Genomic DNA, 23313 nt, shown 5'->3' with positions numbered 1-23313 from the left:
TTGTTCACATTTTGTTTGGAGAATAGAACGTGTCCCAATATTCTAACATGTATTCTGCAGACAACCAGCAGAGACAAGAGTAGACCTACGTTAAGGAGTAAAAGCCTTACTTCCTATTAAGTCTCGTACCGAACAACTTAATCATCCTTATTGTCTAATAAAGTATCAACAACGTTATACAAATCATTTCTCTGCCCTTGAGAATTTATGCGACCATACTCCTCAAAATGGCCTGATTTAATACAGTATGCACGGTTCTTCTCTTCCGAAGCTTTAGCAAATTCAACATGGGCACGTTCCGAAATAAGAACTTTAAATCTTTCAATAGTAGCAGGTTTTTCTAATGCACAATATCCTTGTAGGTGTTTGGTTCCAGTGTTAGGTGCTACTTCGTAACCCCATATTATATATCTAAACAGGGTTACATTTATCTTGAGGTTTTTAACTTCATCGTCTGTGTAATTATTTAAAGTCCAAGCTGCACGTCTGAATCGGAGTTGAGGGTCGGCCATTTTAGTTGTTTGGTCGCACGAAGTCTCTCGGGCATAGTATTACCCCGAGAGATTTCTGTGGTTAATATAGAGATCTTTATCAGGATTACGTCAAAGTATTACAAAGCTGTCATAATGGACGACTTTTACGGATGGCTCAAATATGACGAGCTTTTGAAAATAGCTGATCGGTATCCCTATAAAGTTCCAATAAAAGGGAGTTTTGCGAATTTCATTGCTGAATGGATCTTTATCACCTCTAACGCCCATCCCGAAGAATGGTACCATTTTAAGGGATACAACTGGACCGCCCTACGTCGTCGTATTGATATAATTATTCATTTACCAGACCCAGCTAATAAAAATGAATATAAGAGTTATAAACATTTTGAATATACTGATACATGCGATGAAATAAAGAAACAATTCGGATTCAATTAAATTTACTGTTTTATTTTTTCTAATATTCCTCCAATTGCCCGATCATGTGTCGGATGAATTATAGGTACAAGAGATTGTAATTCAGAACCATACGAAGTAAATCGTTTATAGGCAACTACTGCTTTAATAATTATCTTATAACGATAGGACCACATTTTAGCTTTGTCTCCTGGCATTTGATACTCAGACCATGTGATAATAGGACCGTTCATAGGAGTTACTGCTTGATCGTAGGGAAACCATCCATTTCGCGCTTTGCCAATCATTCCTGTACCTGTTTTATATAAAAACTTAGGGACATATGTAAAGTTCTGCTGTCTATGGGGATTACATGGTTTACATGCTAATTCTTGAACAAAGTCACGGATAGATGCTGGGGGTTTCATTCCTATATGCATCGACTTAAACATTGTCGGTATCGTTCGGGCTTGATTCTGGGCTACCTCAGATGCAGTAAACGGAGCGTGTTCTTCGGGAATTAATTTTTAGACATAACAGAAGTGTAAATTCCGACGCTTAGACAATTAGATTTTACATGTCTCATTATATTACACATGTAACAAAAATCTAATTGTATGCCGTCTGTTTGCGCTGCTCGATCCACGATAGCTTCCACGGCGGTTTCCATCATTGTTATCGCTGTTGCCCGCAGCTTCAGCTAATATCGCAAGTTGATAAAGTCGCTGCTATTTTTGTGGGCGCTCCCAACACATGTAGGCTTACGAGTTCGACCACGGGTTATATGGTGTGAACGCGCTATCTGACTGTCTTAGATAAGCGTCTCTCGACGATGAATTCAGTGATTTAGGCTAACTGCTAAAGTGTGCAGTTACATTGAACGTTTTTATTACCACAGCGAACATGGCTCGAAGCAGGACACACGAGGGCACTGCAGACAGCGAATCTGAACTGATGTCCAACAGAACAACAGCCGCAACAGTACGGCCGATTCATTGTAAAATCGGCTAACTGGAAGGCAAGAGAAGACGTGATGAGGTTGCCATGACCAAGGCGATTCGTTAGTCGACCAACCGACCAGCGAGCTAACCGCAAAAAAGATCACCGCTAACTATCATTCTGTTCTCTGATAGTACATACAACAGGATTCGACCTAACTACAGTCAGCAAATTTTACCAGTAAAATTCTCTGCGCTACACGACAGAAACCAGAACTAGAATGGAATTAGAACTGCTGAAAAAAGAACGTTCGTCCTCTCATTTGCTTCCTCTCCGAATAGGTGCCGCTCGCGATTTTTATTATTATTATCGTTATTTATCGATAACTTAGGCTGCCTGTAAATGAACTGTGCTGCCTCTAGCCGTCATGGCAGTAGTATGACAATGAGTATATCATAGAGCTCGCTGTGTTATCTATATAAAATGTTTGCCTTCTAGACGGTTTGATGTTGAGGTGATGATTGGCACTTTCACTTGCGCAAAGTTATTATACAATCTAGATATGTTGAAAGCGACAGCTAAAAAGGCTTCGCCAGGAAGGGGCATCGGTGGAAAGCCCAATTTCTCGTCATTTCGGAGTATCTGGTACAGCACACCTCATCCTTGATGGGATAGTTCGATATGCTGCAGTGGAATATGCTTGCCCACCAGTGTTCTTTTGCAGGGCATGGAAAGACGCCGTAATAATACGAACTTAGATCGGGAGAATAGGTGGGCTGAGACTAATATCCTTGCTAGATCTACATAGAAGTAATAGAGGCATGACGGTGAGGTCTGACGTTGTCGTAAGGCAACAAGACCGTGTGTTTTTGATTGTCAACAATCCGTACACACGTTCCATGACTCTTTGGCTCTAGATAGTGAGCTGTATTCATTGTTCCGTTTTCTGCGAGAATTTCATAGCAGCGAATGCTTCCGATACCCCTTTGCAAGTACTACCAAACCTACTCCACATTGCCATCGAACTCGATTTCTTTCCAGAGCGGCGTCATTCACTTGCCTAATCCTTCTTCGTCTGAGGGAAGAGATGAACCACGCCTCGTCTGTTGCGACCCTAAGCTTTAGGCTTTTCCACAAGTTGCACATGGAAGTTACTGCACGCATTTTCAACTGGCGTAGAGTCAATTCAAGGGAAATGCATTTTACTCATTTCTCATTGTTTGAATCATAATTTTGTAACACGTTACATATGAAACGCCTGTTCTGGCCAACAAAACCCTTGGACTCCACGCTCTGCTTTCGCGAACAGCCTATGCAATTGCGGCAATGCATCCTTGTCCCCTCCGGGTCCTCGCTAGTGCTTAATTCTCCAATCTCTGTTCTTTTTTTTTTTTTATTTATTTATTTATTTTTACGTGCCGGGCTTCGAAAAACAAAAACTTGACCACTGACAGTTAATTTTTGTGAGTAAAATATATTTATCCTTCCGAACATATTTTCTCTAAATGAAACTCAGTTGTTTCTCGCTCGCAGGTCTCTAAAGAACTTTGAGTATTTACTCGCTAAATTTCGTCTCCTAGCGGCACGTAGTCCGCTGGATTCTCCGCTCATATATATGTACACCATACGTGTGTACTGCGGTCATAGTATTGTACTTGCGGCGTAATGTCCGCTAGCTTCGCTTGCAGAATGGACTTTCGATACACCTAGAAAAAGTTTGTAAAAAATGTGTAAAAAAATTAACGTGATTAACGTCTCTCGTTATATAGGCATTGTATTTTCAGTTTAACACGTCTTCGTATATTACCAGTTATCTATGATGACCAAATATTGAGACTTAAATTAATCAAGTACCCGGTTGTCCTGGTATAGGTTTGAACACAGACGAATTAACGCACACCATACAAGCTAAGCAACATAGCCCCTATCTATACGGCAAAAGTACATATGACAAACAACTACCTTCTATCAATTCCATTTGCTCCTTTTCCAATTAGACAATGCGTCCTATGCGCGCTACCGCAATGTTGCGACTTGTGTGCCTGAAAGCAGGCGTACTTGACAGGGGCGTGCATATTCTGGTTATCATCACGACGAACAGAAGTTCAAAGCTGTGGCCCCCATAGCGGCGCAGGAACGTGCACAATTAATGCATGATACCTTTCTCTCCCACAGTCAATTTTTTCGTAGCGGTATACTAACGGCTGCTTAGTTAACCTAACTGGGCATACACCCCTTCAGAAACTGATATATAATGCTATATATTTCTAACAATATACTGGTGTACCTACATGCGACTTTTTGACTGGGTAAGTTTATTGTCATTCTTCTAAATTTCTTCTAAATTTTCACTGTTGGACAGAGTCAGACGCATCTGTTCAGCGAATTACCTAAAAAATAGTTTTTTGATAAAGAAAAATTTTTTTTTAAATTGATTTTTGATGTTAGACGATTCATGGTATCTTGTGGTATGGCCAATTCACCGGCCGAATGAAATTCCAATCAATAAAACCGCCCGGAGTCGGAAAACTTACGGAGAGTGTGGAAAAAGGTAAAATTTTTAATTAGGACTGATAGGCATACACTTGTCATGCCTATCAGTCCTAATTAAAACTACACAATTAGTCATTTAAAGGGTAGATAGCAATATTCTCTACGTTTATGTCTCGCCTTCAACTAATTTATGACCTTATTTATACCATTGACAATGTTCAGAGGGATATAACAAAAGAAACTCTAGGACAGCATTGAGAATATGGAGTTGGGGCATTAAAAATGCTCAAATCGTCTTTCGAGCATAACGTATCTCTTTGTTACATTGAGTAGCTTTTCAGATGGATAAATTTCATGAATACCTAATATAGTTTCGCAATAATACGAAGTTTGAAATCTATACAAGTAACTTACTTCTATCTTTTCATCTTTCCTGACTCTCTTCATGAACTATTATATAAAGGCACACGCTTTATCGTCGATCGCGCGATACTACGGACGGTAGCGACAACTCGGTTTCCAAGTCGCCATAAAAGGGAAGTGTCCATATCGAATCGCTTCGCAGAAGCCGATAGCTTATGGCGACCACGGTTAATTTCGTTTTCTGACAATATTTGTGGCGAACCCTATGCTATAAAAGTTTAACCACTATCCCATCTGGGCTGCAGGCACTCAAAGTATATAGAGTTGTTGTTATTCTCCCAACAGGACTAAGGCTATAGGTTTTCGTGCTTTCTGTGCTGCTTAGCGATTTATCGGAAATTCACACCCTACTACATCTTAGCTTAATAGTAATTCACGAGCGTTAAGTCTTCCTTGTGCACGCTTTTTTTTTTTTAATCAAATATTCCATTCGATACTCCACTTACTACCAGTCCAGTATTCACACTCAAAGAATACATCACCTCACTATAAATATGAATCGCGGCTAATTAAAAATTACATAAGAATTCCTTCTATGAACTGTTAGCCATTGTCTAGCATGTGTTCAATTATGCCGGCGAAAATTTTCTAATCGAGAGACTTAAGATTAGTCTCGTCTTTCTTCTGGTGGAACAAAAAAAAAAGGCTTTGGAGCAAAAAAAAATAACGTGCGGAAGTTCTGCATCAATGATATAGGTAATTTCTTTGAACTAATTCGCGAAGAAGAAGGTATCAGAATTCGTTTCTTCGAAGCGGGTTTTATTGAAAAGTGTCGCATCGAAGCAACGGCTTCGTCGTATCCGGACACGGGAACGAATATTTCCAATTCACGTTTTAGGTAATCAAGTTTGCGAGCAGACAAACTCTCAGCGCCTTTTGATGTACAGCCACGTCCTATATTTAGTTCCCAGGAATTTTCAGCTATCTTTTCCTCTTTCGTGACTAGTCTTTTGTATACCGCTGCGCAGACTTCGCTGCACCATATACTTATCAAAAGTGGAAAACTCGGTGAAGCGTGTTAGAACTCGAATAGGAAGCATCCATTGTCTTTCGTCCTTTCCTAGGTTCTAGTAGGGCATGCTGGACACATTGTTTTAGATGGTACCGCTTCACATGTTTTCATGGTCTTCCAAATTTTTTGGATAGATCTTAATAGTGGCATAGCGATTTTAAAGGTTCTCCAACACGTTTTTAAAGGGTTCTCGACTTCTTAACACTCAACTTACATGTAAATTACTGCGAACAACGTACGTTTGAATAGCAACGGCACGCAGAAAACGTAATAACAGGCATTATTAAACCTTTAACATAATACATACAATGAAGTGCTTATCTTTGTTGAAATTTTCGACGCGTTCAGATAGTGTACTATAATTACTAGCAAGAAATATTTTACAGCCACAAATATTTAATAACATCCTGTAAAACGAAAACCATAAGTACGCTTTTCTGTTTGTTTTCGTTCTCCTGCTGGCCTAAACTAGAGGGCCCAATTTGTTCTTACGAAACAGTGCCAGCCAAATGTCTTTGCAGAGATTTATGAACGATGGTTCTATATAGTTCCACATTAATTCCACCAGTCACTTCGCGTACGGTATCTCGGGCCAGAAAATATTCTCGGCGCTGTGGGATACACATGATTTTCTACATGGCCCAAAGCATACTCCTAGAGCTTCGAAAAGCATCGTAGAGTGCACGTCCATTGGAAGCAGTTGGATCAGCGTGCACACTGCTCCGTACCGTAACGATCGCGTAACCTATTCGTCCAGTTCGTGCTATATTTCGCCTTACTTTGCCTGCAAGTTAGCTAAGTTTTTCGAGCTTCTTGCCAATCGCCGTAGGGTTACTTTTGTCGATGAAACCTATCGAGGCAAATCCTACAATACAGATGGCCAGAATAACAACAATAGATGTTTCATGTCCTGTTTTTCGTGGCGTTTTGCGTAGTTTGACCCTAGGTACCATTTGCCAAAATTTCGATGCGTCCTTATGGACTAACGGCTGCTCATAACTAAAAGACAAGACCAAGATCAGGCAAGGCAGACTTTGTGATCATGTCCAAGATGAGGGTTCACTGGGACTGTGATGAGAGCAGTAACAAGTCGGTAACGGCTCACCAGGAACAGTATCAACCATCCGGCTCAAACAATCAACGACCAGGCTGACATTGTCTGATTGGCTGATTTCTTTCATCTTACTGCAGGGCAGGTTAGGCTGAACTAAGTGGCCTAAGGTAGTCACTAGTTCTACGTGTCATTCCGAATGAAGCCCTGCATTTGTCCGAGTGAATATGACGATCACCCGCGGGTGACCGTTCAAGACGAAAACGAACTCTGTCCAACCTGCAAGTTTGCGGATCGGTCCCTGGCTTCGTTTTCTTTTACTCTGAGACAGGAAAGAAAAAGAATGAAGCAGTACATGCAGATACACATGCAGATATCTATGTAATTAGGTGCTCACGATTGGAATCTTGCGTTCACTGCCGCTGTCACCCATCAGTATCGAACCATCTTGATACTTGCATTGACTATACACAGTAAAACGTATACCTATCTATTACATTTCGATATTAACATAGGGTACATTGAAGCCCTGATTTGCCGGATCTGCTCATGCAACTGCTTTTTATAGCCTGATCGATGGAGGACGGCGGAATAAGAGATGATGAGCGATATTCTTTTCTCAGTTCTGAGTCACATTGATCTGATTTTTATTAGGTGCAGATTTATTAAAAAAAAAAAAAAAAACGGCAAAAGTTCCTGACCTATAGCGGTCTGTTCTCTACTGACATATCTGTCAGCTGAGTTATTTATTATCGGGTTTATACATAGTATACGGCATATATAACATCTTGAGCTGACAGACGCATGTTTTCGTTGCTCCGCGATTGCAACATAGATTCGCTAAAAAGGTGGGCACGTATAGCTACTGCCAACAACATTTTAGTTACCATATCCGTTCTGTTCACTCTTTGCCTCTAGTCGTCCATCTCCTTGTAGATGGTGCATCTGCTTGATCTGAAAAGAAAAGCTTAGCCTTTTTCATTTTGTGTAATGATCGGTTAGTTTGCGCCTGCGTTTGATGCCACTCTTGTCGCCTGTACGACGCGTTAATAATTCTATCAAAATTTTTAGTCGATTAAAAACGGTAAATACATCATGGAGGAACAATGATACCGTTTCAGGTGTCACTTTGATGTCCATCAGTGGATTCATAATGTTTTTGTGTTCCGATTTAACTCCCTAGAAGAGCAAGCTATCTCGACTATTATATGTGCTAGCGATCTGTCAACGCTTGTTTTTCCTCTGATCATAGTAATATCCGACATCAAAGACTAAGTTTAAGTTATCCGAATCATGATAACGCGTCCACTTCGATCAACTTGTAATCATTTTATATCACAAACAGCTGTTACTACTATCGTTTCCTTTAAGCTGGATGCGTAACGAAAAATTATCACATTATGATGCTTAATTTTATCACTGGGTCGTGCTTGGTTCCTAGATAAAACGTTCAATAATAGTCAACTTGGTTTTATGCGGAAATCTACGTGCTATAGTGCTTTTTATGAATATCTGGAAATTATATATAGAGCTCATTTCGTAGATCATTGAATCGGCTATAGTTTATTTTATGTTAATTTACATAATCGTTTCTCTAAGGTATTTCAATAAACTTCTGCTCGCCAACTTGTTTCCGCCCAGTCCGACAGATTATATCACGCGCTATATAATGGTAGACTTGCTTTCTGACGAACTTCACACACTTATCGAAGAATTAGAGGATTATCGTCTTTAGCCGTCAGCTTGTGGTAATTAACTTAAGCAACTTAAAGCTCACATTGAATGTAAACAAGATATAACTGCAGACTAAGAACAATGGACCTGAGTCCTATGCTGTTCCAAGTAAATAAGGCACCGACTATCGGTGAGTCACCAAAAAAAAATAGTTTTTCAAACGAATTATCTAATATAGGATTTAATGGGATTGTTCTCTCACTTAAATCTGATGCACTGGCGAGAGACTGACGCCAAAGTGTACGTTGTTATTGTCGTCAAGGGGTGGTATCATGCTATTATTGTATTACGACACAGACAGATGATAACCAATTTGTAGCCTCGCTGTTAAACATCGAGTGAATATGGAAGCGTGCAACGTCTTAGCCAGCGATCATCCATATCATAAGGCGGCTTTAGGAAATATATGCTAAATATAATTAATAGGACGAATTCAATGTGAACTTGCATTCTAAATTAGAACATTTTTGTATCAAAATACTTTTTGAAGGCTGAGTTTTACAGGATATTAACATTATTACAGGATATATAAGCGCTGCTCCATCTACTTCGATATCAACTACACTAATCTTCCGATACAGAGACACATGAAAGAAAAGTTATACATATACCTATATAGCGAGACACTAGACCATACAGAAAATCCGTTCATCAAAAACGGGCTAAGAACAAATTAAATTTGGTGGCATTTACAATCGTAATTGATGAGTATTCCCAATGTGGGTTTAGTCTTGCCAATTAGCTGTTGTTTTCCAAGTACTTCCTTCTGACCATTAGAGACGAGTCATGTTGCTTGCATTGAAGGAAACATTGAATGTTTCAGAACATGTTTCAGCTAGGTAAATAGTAAGAACGCATTCTGCGATCCTTGTATGGTCTAGAAGGTCTTACTGGGTCCACAAATTACGTAGCGCTTTATAATAAAGGTTCTTTAAAATATTCATCTAACATAGTAGAAACGCGCACTATATACATTCTCTTATCCATGATAATAACGATTTTCAAAATCATCCTGTATAATAAAAGAGTATTTATTCAAAAGTTCTTCGATAACCATATTCTCTAGATACCTTCAGGTAACTCATAGATAGGATAGCCTTCGATGTAGGTTTCGTCTCTGTAACCAGGCTCGCATACGTATAACCTATCCAGTTACTATAAGCAATCAAAAGACCAGTTTGCATGTCTTACTAAAGGAACGATAAACAAGTTTTTTGCTGATACCTAAGCATGAGTGTGTGTGTGCGTGTATGTATATCTGTGAAAAAGCACAGTGGGGCTCGTGTTGGAGCGCGGGTATCGAATCTTTATAGCGTTATGGTAACAAGCTCCGACATTGTCAGCAGGATAACACATGTAAGAGCAAATACTCTCGTGTATCACATGAAAGCCGTACCGTAGCTTCGATGGCAAGTTTTTCCACTTCAAGTAAAAACATTAGATTGAATAGTATATAATAATGTAGTATGGCCGTGCGTATATCTGACGATTTAGCAGTGACACGTTGAACCCTCTCAAACCATTGCATCCACAGGCCTCTGTTCAAGTTATACGTAATGAAAAAGCTGTAATAGGCTAAAAATCGGTACAAAGTCTCACGCTCAAGTCTGCTCATAAACGGTCGTCTATGAATGACGTAAGTCAATTACCACCTCCGTTTAAGCGTTTCCAGTTACCTAGTAGTTGGCTGTAGATGCTTCAGAAACAGGACGAGACGCTAGTGCTCTGTCTCTTTGACGTAAAGGTAAAACACCCCGTTGCTGCATACAGCTCCTATGTTTCGAGTTTTACGTTCGATATCGCCATCAGTCGTTCCATCAGACGACTGGCCCCCAGCACGAAGCGAAATCTGTGGGTGTGTGTGTAGCTGGGTGGCTTGGGGGGTACAGCTGGGTACAGCCTAAGAGACGTGTGCCGAATGTGCCTGATTTTATCTCTCCCGCTCGCCAAGAGCTCTTCAGCAACCAGCTATTCCTATCAAAACTTAGCCCTACGGTGGCGTTTCTCGCATGTCTGCAAGTAGTAATTTGCGACTACCGGGATCCTCACTGATGAGTATAGATTACTTCGAAATCTATCTTTGCAAGTTCAATAAATTCAAGTTCCACTAAATGATATAAGTAAAACACTATAATGTGTCACAGATATAAATGGAAAGGTATAGCGTATTAGTCAGAACCTGGTCACACACACAAAATACTGACAGCGTTGTCCGACGGCTCGTCGATTGCCTACTGCGGATTAAATTAGTAAACGTACTAGAGTCCTATAATACAGTTCACGCACTACCTCTACAATTTTCCGTAACTTCTATTGAATGATGTGCCAGCTTTTAATAAGCAATGAAAATGTTGTACGTGTTCGCCTACAGTACGTACGTAAGTATAGAAACGCTAGGACAAACGTTACAATATCTTTTTGCCTGACTTCAGCAGAGCTAATGTTCGTGGCAGTCAACAATGACTGCTGTTGCTGGACCAATGTTGTTACTGTGAACATATAAATATACGGCACGAGAGACAACAAAGAATATCTGTTAGTCGACTCGACCAGGTAGTGCAACGCACTCGAAACGTGAGCATTGAAAACAAGCGTCAAGTAAGGGACGTGACTTGCTCGAAGATAGCTCTCAAATAATATACCACTGGATATGATCGACAAGATAATACGCACAACTTTCGTACAGCTGTTGCATTCTCATTCTAATTCTAATCATTATTCATCTACCACAATCAATGAAGTTACATATAGAGAGACGTAGCTTTAGCTTTGTCGACCTTGTGCCGCATGCGTGGAAATTTAACTCTGAAATACTTTGTTCAGGAACTTGTTCTAAGGTCTTCTACAAAGATATACATTAAATATATATATATATATATATTATAGTACATGCTGCATTAGCAACCATTTACGGGAATGATTCAAGGGAATTCAAGGGAATTGATGAATTCAAGGGAAAGACTTACGCTATCTAATGTAAAATTAAGCGGGCGACACCGGCGCTGTAATATGGCAAGATAAGAAAACAAGCGACAATTACGACGACGACGACGACGAATACTGCTACCATCCGGAAACGGCCGTTCTGGCGAAAACGTCACCAGCGTGGCGAAACAACGATGTTTAAAACAAATTTACCTTCTGCAAACGAGGTGGAAACAGACAGAAGCCAATATGGGCATTTGCGATGCTATAATAGTAAAAACTGCTGGTTTGTCTACCCCGTAAAGATGTGTGTACGTACATAAAAAGCGTGCGCTTTCGATCAGCCACTCGTCGATATCTACAATACTACAGATCGTTACAAGGCAGAACAGCTAGCCTTGCCCCCTTTGGTTGGTATTCATATTCAATCACAGAGTTATCGGACCGTCTGTAAGCGAAATATTAATGCTAAATTACGGCAGACGGCTAGAGCGTTCGCGTAAGGAGAAGGCGGTGTTAGGTATTTTGTGCAAAAAAAAACACATTATTACCGGAAAAAAGCTGCTTAGAGTACTTCATCAATTGTATCTGCCTTATTTCGCTTATGTAAAACGTTTAGTGCTAACTGTCATAAACTCCAACTCGAGACAATAATTATAAGCCGTTTGAACGGTATTTTGTAGGCAAGTCTATGGCAAGGTGCAATAACTATCTAACAGCGTCAGCGCTAGCCATCATTGACCCACGATAGCGAGCGCCTAACAATGGGGTTCTTCCACTGTCACCAGCCAATTGAAATGTTTTCTTCTTTTCAGAAAAGCGTCTTAAATCAAACACAACGAGATCAACACATTTCGTCTATTCACTCTTTCGTATTGATTTAGGTAACCAACCTTTCCATTGCAACACCCCCTTTTCTATTTTGTACTTCATGACTATGGTGAGGGTTTTGGATCGAATTCGTTGCTACTGCTATTTACGTCTTTACTCATTGGCTTTATAGCGGACGCACGACATGTAGACACGTTCCCCGTTCGGGGAATAGCAAACGCTTGAATAAGCAGGTAGAGGGATCAAGTAAATGATGTTCTGTTCAGTGTAGCTCGACATCGGCCTTCGTTCGGCCGTTTATCAACGACAGTAAAATAGATCAGCCCGTTTACCTTGAGCAGCAGTAGAAAATGTTTCTGCTGTCGTACAAGTGGTATAATAACGACACCAGCAGTGACTTCATTTCGGCGATGCACATAAATATATACTAGATTCAGAACGAGGCTGAGATACAGCAGACATTTAGTTGTCTATTAGACAGTGGTTCTAATACATTCAAGAAGAGGTCCTAGGTTTTTAGGTTTCATACTAGTGTAACTGAAGTGCTTTTAGATCAATTCAACCAGCTCTAATCGACCTTCTTCTGATACCAGTGATACCAAAAGATACATCGAACCTCGCTTTAGTTATTTAACATTCAAACCTATACATGCATTCACTTCCTATGTATATGCTCGAATATAATTGTGCTGTGAGATTCTAAGTACAATGAAGATACTCGTCAACTACTTCGTCATTAAATTCGGTGCTTGGACTCCGTTACTTCCATTGAACTTAATGTAATTTGCATTATGCCTTCGTGGGTGGAAACAATAAAAACTGATTTTTAGGTTCATTCTCTCGGTCTATTTCAGCCAGGGTTACTGTAACACAACTCTATGTTTAGGGACTTTTTTGTTTTTTTCGAACAACAAAGTAGTAGAAGATAGTTCTAGCCACAAAACACGGTCTCTTTGGGTTTTAGAGTTACCTTTGTTTGACAATAAAGGAGCTGAAATCAAGAAAAAATGGCTTAGAAGGAATAAAATAAATGCGAATAAAGATGAAACTGAATTTCCAAAAATTACGTATGAAATTCATACGGAGTAAGAGTTGGTGCACTACAATAGGTTTGTGAGATAATGAGGTTTTATGTCGCACTGAAATGCCGATCTTAATAACACTGCATTATGGCGGTTGCATGGAAGCACAGATGTTCCACTAGTCTGTTCTGACTTGAAATCTTCCATATTTTTTCACGTTTTGAGACACAGTTTCCTTTTGCCGATGGAAAATTATAAGTTCAGCCGGTCAAAGCGAAAATTCAGAAAGATATACACGCCCCTCTTTTGATATATATATACAACATGCCGAACGATATCTTGCCTAGGGTCCAGTAGAGGCAGGCACATCGGCACGAACGAAAATATAAACACAGATAAAGAGAAGACATTAAATCCAGGTTTACCTGTTTCAACAAAAGCAGAGGCACCGCTTTCCGTTTGTTCGATGAGCCATCAAAAACGTCTCGCAGTATCGTTTGTAACGTAGTTGGATCGGGTCATCGCCGCTTCGACTGTTGAGTAGAGTATCTATTCGACGAGGATGGAATTTTCTAACAAAATTCTTAGAACGAATTCTTAACGAATTCCTAGAACGAAGAATAACGCTAAAAAAGTGTAGAAGAACCTGATCTTGAAGGAAATATTTGATGAGGCGGCAATTTGTAAAATCAGTTAGATTAATTATACTTATTAACGTACTTCTTATAATTTTCCCTAATAAATAAAATAGAGGTGTATTTAATCAACGTCACATTCGCAAACGGCTCGAGGCATCTGAGGTAAAGCATTTCGCCTACATCCGCCACTATGCGAAACAGCTTTTCGTTCTGTAATCACCAAAATACCTTACTACGATAGCAACCAGCACACAATATTGTTTTTCTGTTTGATGTAGGCAATGTTCACGTAAACCTCCAAGACCTTATGCTCAATGTCTTGGAAATGGTACCACGTCCGCTGTACTGTTGCTTGTCGTTGCCCGTTTCGAAAGTTGCGCACCCAAGTAGATACTCATTGTACGAAAAATAACAGCTTTTTTTGGTGAGTCTGTCATTTCGGGCAGGGTTAGTGTTAACGCTACATAGTCGAGTTGGAAAGACGAGCCAATTTTCACGATGGCGTTGATGCGCGAGGCAGCAGTTCAACTACGCAGTGTCCGTTCGGATATAGGCATGAAAACGGGCTGTATATGTGTTAACCCGGAGCCCTTCGAGGCTTCAACAAGAGCCTTGTTTTTATTTGTGCAGCACTTGCACTTGGGCGATCTTGCTTGCCGCCAGACCTCCTTTATCCGCTGAGAACCGTCTACCCGTTAGAATGGCATGAGTCGCGTTCCTTGTGCACACAACTGAGGTGGAAGTCGAGAGCCATATAGAAGCAACCGACGACCACTGCAATCTACAGTAGGAGACCGGGAAAGCAAGATGCAGACGGCCTATTTCTTCTAGGTTTTCGGCCGCAGACCAGCCCGTTCAGTGGATAATAACTGCCGTAGTATCGTCTATCAGAGATAATGATGCGATGAACCTCTTTTTACGTTCGCCTTCGTTTTCGCTCTCTTTAATAATCTACACTCTGACACGCATCTACCTTTTTCTTGGTACTAAAAATACATCGTACTGCCTACATATCTACATGATATAAATGAATATTAGACAATGATTCTCTAGTGCGTACCACTCATATGCATGGACGTGGAACGGGTTCCGTTGGCTGTTTGCCAACGTAGAGAACGCCGATCTACGTAAACGGTTGCTAATATTATGTTTGCATTAGCACAACATAACATTAGTAACCGTAGACAATAATTGCCTTACTCCTCTTTGTCCTTTGCCGCGCGCTATCGCCGTGGACTCGTAGCCATTCTCTGCTCACGCGAATCATCTTCCTGTTCTGCAGGTCGATTGCATCGTGGGCGCACGTTAGGAAACACCTCTCTACTAGAGCAATTAAACAGTACTAGATATTGTACTTTCTGATTACAACAACATAGACTAGCAATTTCGTATCGAAACGTTACTTTCTTTCGTTCAACAAGGGCTGTCTAAAGGACACTCAAAGAAGATTGCAAAAGTCGCGTACCCAGCTCCTTGCTGATCAATGGCCTGTCTTTGGGCTTCTGGACTAGACAAAAACTTGGGATACAAAGGTAAAGAAAGAGATTTGTCGCTAAGTCAGCGCAAACATAAATCAGTTCCTTACTGAGCTGAAACTTGGTCCATCACTGTGACACATGTGTCTTTTATGTTGGGGAACCTAGGCAATGAAGCGACACCTCGTGATGGCCTTGGCAGTTCCTGCTGACTACTAATCATATTTATTGCCTACCATTTCCCCTTAACGTTTTGCCCCCCACATTATTCCTGTTTAATCTCCCTAGATCGTAACTGGTTGATAGCAAAATATCGTTAAAAAGGCGGAAGTCATTTTGTAATGAACTTATTTGATTGGCAATCAAGCAGGGTACGTCCGCTAGAGATAAAAAAACCGTATTTAGAGCCGCTTCTATCCATAAATCTCTGGACTGTACAACCCTTGAAAAGCAAATATCATTCTCTATCGAATAGCGTACTGCTTAAGTATTGTACTCCACATTTGATAGACAAAATAAGCCATTACTTTCAGAGATCGTTTTTTATATCAAAAGGTTATACACATAAATATTTTTCATGAATGAATGAATATTTTGAACGAAATTGAATTTTTCAGAAAAAAAAATTTCAATTCAAATCCCCCCCTGTCTGCGAAACGGTATTTGTTTTTCATAAAAAAAAAAAAAAAAAAAAAAAAACACGTTTACATTGTGGCAACTACTTTCGCGGCTGGTTGACGTTATCGAATCCAACATGGTCTGACAGAAAGCCGGCGCCTTATGCTGCTGCTGCCTAACTCGAGTGGGCCTACAGATTTAATCCGGCCCGTGCTGCGCTGTACCTTAGTAATAAAGCAACACATGCTGCGTGCCAAAGATACAATAGTAATCTTTGCGTCCTGTTACATTCCAAATCGGGTGACAGCTGCAGTTTTCGAAATTTAATATATATAGATTAAGTCCAATAACATCTCGGACATTGTGTAAAGCTATATGTACTGAGGCTCTATATCACGCGGTACGTTAGTGGTTTGTTTCTCAAAAATATTTCTTCTGGAAGTTGTCATTCACGCTTACGTTTTCGTCGATCGTTGTTAGAATCCCCTTTAGCCAGACTATTACAAAAAACACAATAATCTCCCCATATAGAAAATTGAGATTTCTCGCGACAGTTCCTTGTTTTATAAACATTCACTTGGGTTGAGTTCGTGTAAAAAAGTGAGACAAATTCTCGATACCTTATTAATCTTAAACATTTGTTCCGAGCCATGGACCATTGTATTAACAATACAGTCTGTCCGATCGCAGAAACAGAATTTTTCTTCATTTTCATTTTTGCTTTTGTGGTTCCCCTTAGAGATACTTGCCGTCTGGTGACTATCGACGCTACAACACCCTTCTGGCAATATTCTTGCTGACGTTGGCAGAAAACAACGAATTGCTGAGCTTTGCTACAATCTTTAGAGGTAGCTGCACCCCATTACTCTTACAGCATTAGATATTTATAGAGACGTCTCGCATAATAATGACAGGTTTAAGTATACAAAGCCGCCGTTAAAGACGTACGCGAATGTCTATCATCACTAGAAATGGATCAATTCGGTAAGGATGCCACATACGCACTCTACGAAATAAAGGCAGTGAAAGTGTTCTAAAATATCGGCTACTTCTGAAACTATTATCGTGGTCAGATTTACTTAGTAGAATTCAGGATGAGATTAATTAACTCGACACACTACAATTTCGCTGTGCATGCCAACAGGGAACAAGCCGACGATTGAGGGATTATGCCACTGGGGCCGCACGATTTAACAAGTGTTTTCGGAAGGGCAACAAACGTTGTTATGATCTCAGCCGATGATTTACCAAAAAATTTGGCTTCTCGTCGAATTCTGCAAGACTTGATTGCATTGAGGCTTGCTTCAATATCTCTGACCCCATTGCCATCTGTGCGGTAGCAGTCGAAAGAACCGAGTCATGATTTTATACACATGCGTTTATATCTTTGGCTGTGTCTCCTAGGCGGGAGAGCTACCGATGTGCTAACAATAGCGTGGACGATACGTGTGGAAGATGCGTGGCTACTAGGCTGACTGTGTGCGCACTTTATGGGATTTGTGGCATTGTCTTTGGTAAGCCTCAGGAGCTGGAAGCTGTGAAGCAGTCTTGGTTTAATGTCATCCAAAGGAGAACTTCTCGATCTTCGGCCATAATTGCAAGTTCTTAAGCTGTTTCATTCAATATTTTTAGAATTACAGGTGATTTATTAAATATCTACATCATTTAATTTATTAATACTAGATGTCTCCTTTAAAATAGGCACTAAAAGAAACAGACAGGTTCTTTGTACGTGCGCGTTGCTCACCTCTTTATTCGGGGCAGTATCTGTCACACGATTTTCGCACACACAAATTTCGCAGTGTTGTTTTTCTTATAAAGTTCATTGTTTGTGGAATAACCAACGTCGCTTTATAATCCGATTGCGAAAAATGTCTTGTTTAGAGGGCTCGAGTTCCAAAATGGTACAAACCGTTCCGTTCAGTGGCCCAACGCCGTCAATGGTCAAACATATATATAGGCATATATATCAACTATATCGTAATACTCGTCTGAAGCGTCATTTGATGCTTTCTGACTGATTCTCTCTTTTAGCCTGGTGCTTCATTCTCGCAAATATATATGAAGTGTCCTGTTAATTTTATACAGATCGTCCGTAACTATCTGCTAGGCTGCAGAAATCGCCAAATCCGCTTCTCGAGTCCCATTAAATGGGGCAAACAACGCACTGCTATTTTGGCAATAGGCGAGTCTGCCATTTAATGCCTAAGGTAGGGCAACAGTCTACCTAAATAGGGTGTCACCGCTGGATACTCGCGGTCCTCAGAAACGAATCCTCAATGAGTCGATTAATGTTCTGTTCTACCTTTGGTGATCTATCTAACACCTTTGATTCACTTTGCCAGATTTGTTTTTTGCCCGTACCCTTTAAACGACAATGTTGAGCTGATACTGATACGGAATTATATCCAATAATACAAATTAGCTATTGTGAATCTTGCATTCTGTGAGCAATTAGGACGCTTTAGATTACGATGTGTGTATTCAGTTAACAGTAGCGACCAGAATCTTACTTGCGATACTTTACGTGAAACGTTCCTTAACCCCTGCATGTACGTTTGTTTCTAAGCAAACAGATAACTATGCTACATATCGACGTACAATGCTTTCTGAATTACTTAGGTGCCATATAAAGTTGAAAGTTTCAGATAATCGCAGACGCTTGACCGGGACGCAGATTGAAATGAGCTTACATAAAGGCAAAAGGAAACCTGGCCTTGAAAAAGAGTCCAAAGTAATATATTATATCCTGCAAGACTGGCTAAACCCATATTGCGTTCACATTTCTTTCCCCAAGAAGGCACTCCACTTCTTCGGCCCTTTGTTTAATGTGACACGAAACGTAAAAATGAAATTTGACAAATGGGGACAGGTAAGGCCGACTGAGAACAACAGCTAAGCTCAACGCAAGCCCACGAAGGTATTAAATAAAGCTTTCGATTGCATGTGTACTTTCTTTGGCTGATATTTGTTCAGATAACGGGATCACTCGTTGCAAAGCAAACGTCCTCCATCTCTCCTAAACTATCAATATTGAAGTTGTCACTGGCTCTAGTTTTTGTGTTTCCAGTCCTTAACCTTTTGGCAACTTTGTGCATAAAAACTTAAAAAAAAATAACTGATCTCAATCCAGAGGAAGCTTCCACAGCAATCAAAGGCGGATTCAAAGCGCTAGCCATACGACGTACACCCGTGCGAGTGGCAAAAAGACTGACAAATCTAAAGCGATCTGTATAAATTACAACGCATTGATTCGCCTTAAGTTTTTTCCCATGCGAAAAATACTTATTTCACTTCAAGATCGAGATAAAAGCCTCTACTAATTGAGACACAAGCATATTTACTAAACAAAACGCCTCGCGAAGTGGGTGGTCGCACGAAATATAAATCAACCTGGGGTTTTGGTGTAAACAGCATAATTTGTAGCGCTGAATTGGCATCCGTTATAGCCCACATACGTTAGAGTACACTTTAATATCATGGCATTCGAATATCTTAGTTAAATCCGCGCTCTTATTTTGCAATAACTAGTAATAGATATGAAGGTGAGATTCTGCGATTATATATATATATACAATTGAGAAGGTAAACAATAAACAACTTATTCGAATGCATTTAGGGAATAAAAGCTCTAACGGCTAGCCTGTACACTGTGAGTCTTCAACCGATGGCCTGACCCTGGTTGTAGCGACAAAGGCCGCGCCTTGGTCGACCTAACCTATCGAAGCGATCGAACAAGGAGACCGAGCTGTTTAAACGCATGGCTGGAAACGCGGAAACCATTAGTCAGATCGCCGCAAGAAGCACGTTAGTTAGGTCCCACCTCTCCACAGGATGCAGCCGTTAGTACTGATAACGGAGTCAGCCCATGGTCCACATGATCGGCGGCGCTGAATACAAAAGACGGACGAGAAGGCTTGGCCACAAAGGACTACTGTTGTTAGAAGAAGGCTTGACCGACAATTGAGGTAAGACGTATTCGGTGAAAGCGGTCACGTCATACGAAGTCGCTAGATTTGGGCCGTAAAGGCTCTACGGATGGAAGGCGCGGGAAACGTTGGACGACGACGACGACAAATGGAAGTGCAAAAGCGTCAAGATTGTTGTACTTGATAAAAAGGTGGCCGGCCGGGAAACGTTGCAACAAGGACGTGAGATGGCGCAGCGTGGAAGGCGCAGCCGCAAGGGGAAAACGCGAACCCAGCGAGTGTTGTGGCGGAGAGTGCAAACAATAAACGGACGCTAGTTTGGTTAGGATATAAAATCGCCGGTGACTAACCTATATAATGTCTGTTTCCTGCCGGTTGCCCAGGTCTGCGTAATATATATATATATATATATATATATATATATATATATATATAGCATTATTCAAGCAAAGAGGGGTATATCAAATGACTCTCGATTACAGTAACTGTTAAGCCCATGATCAGTTTTTGTCATACAACTTAATCATACAATTACAGCTTAGGGCTCTTTCTACATGCCGTGGGAATGATCGCATTTCAAACAGATTTTTAGAAGACAGTCGAGCACCTTATATTTTGTGTATGAATGGAGCACTTAGAGACTAGAATCCTTAGTCCGTATGAGATAAAATGATATGTTTATCACCACATATTGGCCCCCACGAGTTCCCCTTCAAGTGTACGAAACCTAACTGAATTGAAATCAGAGTTACCTCGTCGCTTTACACAAGAGTTATAGCTCCTAAACTCTTTGCAGACATGTATAATGTTACACTCGAATGGGGCTGCAGCAGCATAAACAGGGTTTAGAAAATCATCTACTTTTTGTATTTGATCTTCATTTTTTGCTCGGTGGTGCCTGCATACGATTAAAAGCAACTCCGTAGACATCGGTTTTAAGTTTAAGGTTGTTTGCTAGGATACAATATTATTCCACGTAAACTCATTATATATATATTTAATTGAACATCAGCTTGTATATAAGTCCAAAACTGTTTTTTGGTTAAATTCGTGATTAGGGTACATAGTATGTAGTGAGTGCGATTTCGAAAGATACCGGCATGTTATATAGGCCCTTCCCAATAGAACTGTTAAAAATGATTTGCACGCCGAATTTCCATGCATACTACTATTAGCCTATCTGATCATTAGTTTTCAACTGCACGTGACCAAGTGAAACAGCCAAGAAATAACGGTCCTGTTTAGCCGAACGCTTTGGAAGAACCAGCATTAGCGCAGAATCTATAAATACAAACAAATATCGTCTAGTAACTTCGAGGCAAAAAAAGCCGATAATTCGCCTGCTGACTAGACGAGCACCTGTACAGCTGAAGCTTGAACAGGTGCGTCGATATCCATCAAACACTAAAGAGAGTTACAACATAGATAGCTTCTGCTGAAAGGAAAAGTAGACTTTGGCAATCTGACAAAGTTTAAGAAAAAATTGCTGATTTTTGAAATATCGTAGCGATAATCGTTAACAAGGTTGGAGAGAGCTCGGGACATCTTGAAGCTTCCTCCATGCGTATTCTACTTTCTTCTACCCCTATGGGTTTTTCACGGCGCGCCTAGAATCACTAGATGGGTGAGTACAAATCGAGAGAACAAAAAAAAGGATGCGATGGTTAGGCTGTTGGAACTTTAACTCCACATGGCATATCATTCGTAACCACTTCGAGAAAAGTAGGAAAGTTCCCAAAAGTTGAATATGGTGGTAAGCAAAATTAATTGGTTCTTTGAAAATATTTATAGCTAAACCTTTCTCTAAATGTTTCTTTTCGTTCAGAATTCGTATGCCAGCATAATACCGAGGATTCCTGAACTTCTACTTAGCAAGGACGCCGAAGTCGATTCACAAACTGTTGAAGTCTTCTCGTATACATTGCATTCACCTATCTCCGACTATGACTACAATTTATCCTTTATAATTCGTAATTTTCGCAGTCTAAATCGATTCACAGGTTTCGGGCTTCCTAGTCAAGTCGATTTTACGACTATCACTCTACGTCGATTGAAACGCGAAGTTGCTGTCCGGTAGCACCGATAGGTTTGATCACGCTCATGCCGGCTGTATATCTTGGAGGATCTCTTTCGTTCATGTATCAGGCATGAAGGTCATTTCAGGGGGGCCTTGTCCTATACTCGTTCTATACTGGGAGATGACCTTCTGAATGCCAACCTAGATTCACCTACCTAAGTCTGTGTTTGTGTATGTATGCCTGTTAATCAGTTGAGGAGTACTTTATAAGCCGAGTAACGTGGGCTGTATGTGCATGACAGTCTGAAAACTAGCTATACGCTAAATGCCCCAATGCAAACTGGATTTTGGTCCCCGTGGTGGCTCAACGCGGCTGAAGGCTAGCGGCTATTGCTGGTGGTTGACTAAAAGGAATCTGCACAAGTTCACTAGTTAATATTGATTAACCACATATATGTCGGTTGTGTTATGTTGTAGGTTACATTAAGGATCCTTTTATCTGCAGGTGGGCAGCTTTTATCACATGTTTTAGCGTACACGATGTTCCTGGAACAAGATAGCTAAAGCGTTTTGTGCATGTACTATACTTGCATTGTATGTACATACAGTGATATATTCAGACTTCAGTCTGGAACTTGCCTAGTCGTCCTCCTACGCCGCTAGCCTACCAAGGCCCACGTCTCTCTTTGTAGTTGAACATTGCTGTAGAGTCAGACCTACATATATGAGACATCAGGGCGACGCCCCCCGAATCGAAACCCTTATGACATTGATACAGACAGAGGGCGCAAGGAGAGTGAGGGGTAGGGACCCAGTCGCAGAGAAGTCGCAGACGAGAAGGCGGACTAAGATCACTGAGTTCGAAAATCAATTATAATAAATGATTGCAGGAGATTGAATTTTATCATTTAAGATAAACTGCCATTAAGACTCGCTATGAATTCTATGTCACAGGCTGTATATATGCACACTGAGGTCTGATTCAGTGAAGCGAAGCTGTATAACAGAACAGAGAAAAAATCAACCGTAGCATTAAACATGTGCATGGCTGGCTTTTAGACGTAATACACACATGCCTAGTGATGTACACAGCATGCAACGTTCCTGCAAAGTTCAAAATTGTGTCCTAACGATCGCTCTACCCGGAGGTATTTTTTTTTTTTTTTTTAACTAGATACCTGCTCCCGTTCTTTAGTAGGTAGGAATTTCCCTTTCGTTATTTGGGAAACCCAGTGGGAAAGCCATTATATATTGGAGCGCACCAGGGCCTACTTGGCGCTCATCTCAAGCTTATCTCACAAAATAACGCAGCTCAT

General features: G+C 40.6%; 4 long non-coding RNA genes across 4 annotated transcripts; 2 read left to right on the top strand and 2 right to left on the bottom strand.

Moving 5' to 3' along the window:
• Positions 1-3277: 3277 nt before the first annotated feature.
• LOC111255138 (uncharacterized) lies at positions 3278-7095 on the bottom strand. The gene is made up of 2 exons (XR_015318205.1): positions 4737-7095; positions 3278-3535 (listed from the first exon to the last, which is right to left on the bottom strand). It is a non-coding gene; the product is annotated as an uncharacterized LOC111255138 (long non-coding RNA).
• A 406-nt stretch (positions 7096-7501) lies between these two features.
• Positions 7502-16891, bottom strand: LOC147754118 (uncharacterized). The gene is made up of 3 exons (XR_015318204.1): positions 13746-16891; positions 11509-11683; positions 7502-7762 (listed from the first exon to the last, which is right to left on the bottom strand). It is a non-coding gene; the product is annotated as an uncharacterized LOC147754118 (long non-coding RNA).
• On the top strand, positions 16545-17335 carry LOC147754117 (uncharacterized). Its single transcript, XR_015318203.1, has 3 exons — positions 16545-16651; positions 16791-17035; positions 17196-17335. It is a non-coding gene; the product is annotated as an uncharacterized LOC147754117 (long non-coding RNA).
• A 71-nt stretch (positions 17336-17406) lies between these two features.
• On the top strand, positions 17407-19808 carry LOC111255139 (uncharacterized). The gene is made up of 3 exons (XR_015318202.1): positions 17407-17648; positions 18700-18923; positions 19671-19808. It is a non-coding gene; the product is annotated as an uncharacterized LOC111255139 (long non-coding RNA).
• The last annotated feature ends 3505 nt before the right edge of the window (positions 19809-23313 follow it).

Source organism: Varroa destructor, unplaced genomic scaffold (genome assembly GCF_002443255.2).
Source record: "Varroa destructor unplaced genomic scaffold, Vdes_3.0 BEIS01000722.1, whole genome shotgun sequence".
NCBI classification, from domain to species: Eukaryota; Metazoa; Arthropoda; class Arachnida; order Mesostigmata; family Varroidae; genus Varroa; species Varroa destructor.
The sequence above is the reverse complement of the archived record's forward strand: the minus strand, read 5'-3'. Positions and strand labels throughout refer to the sequence as shown.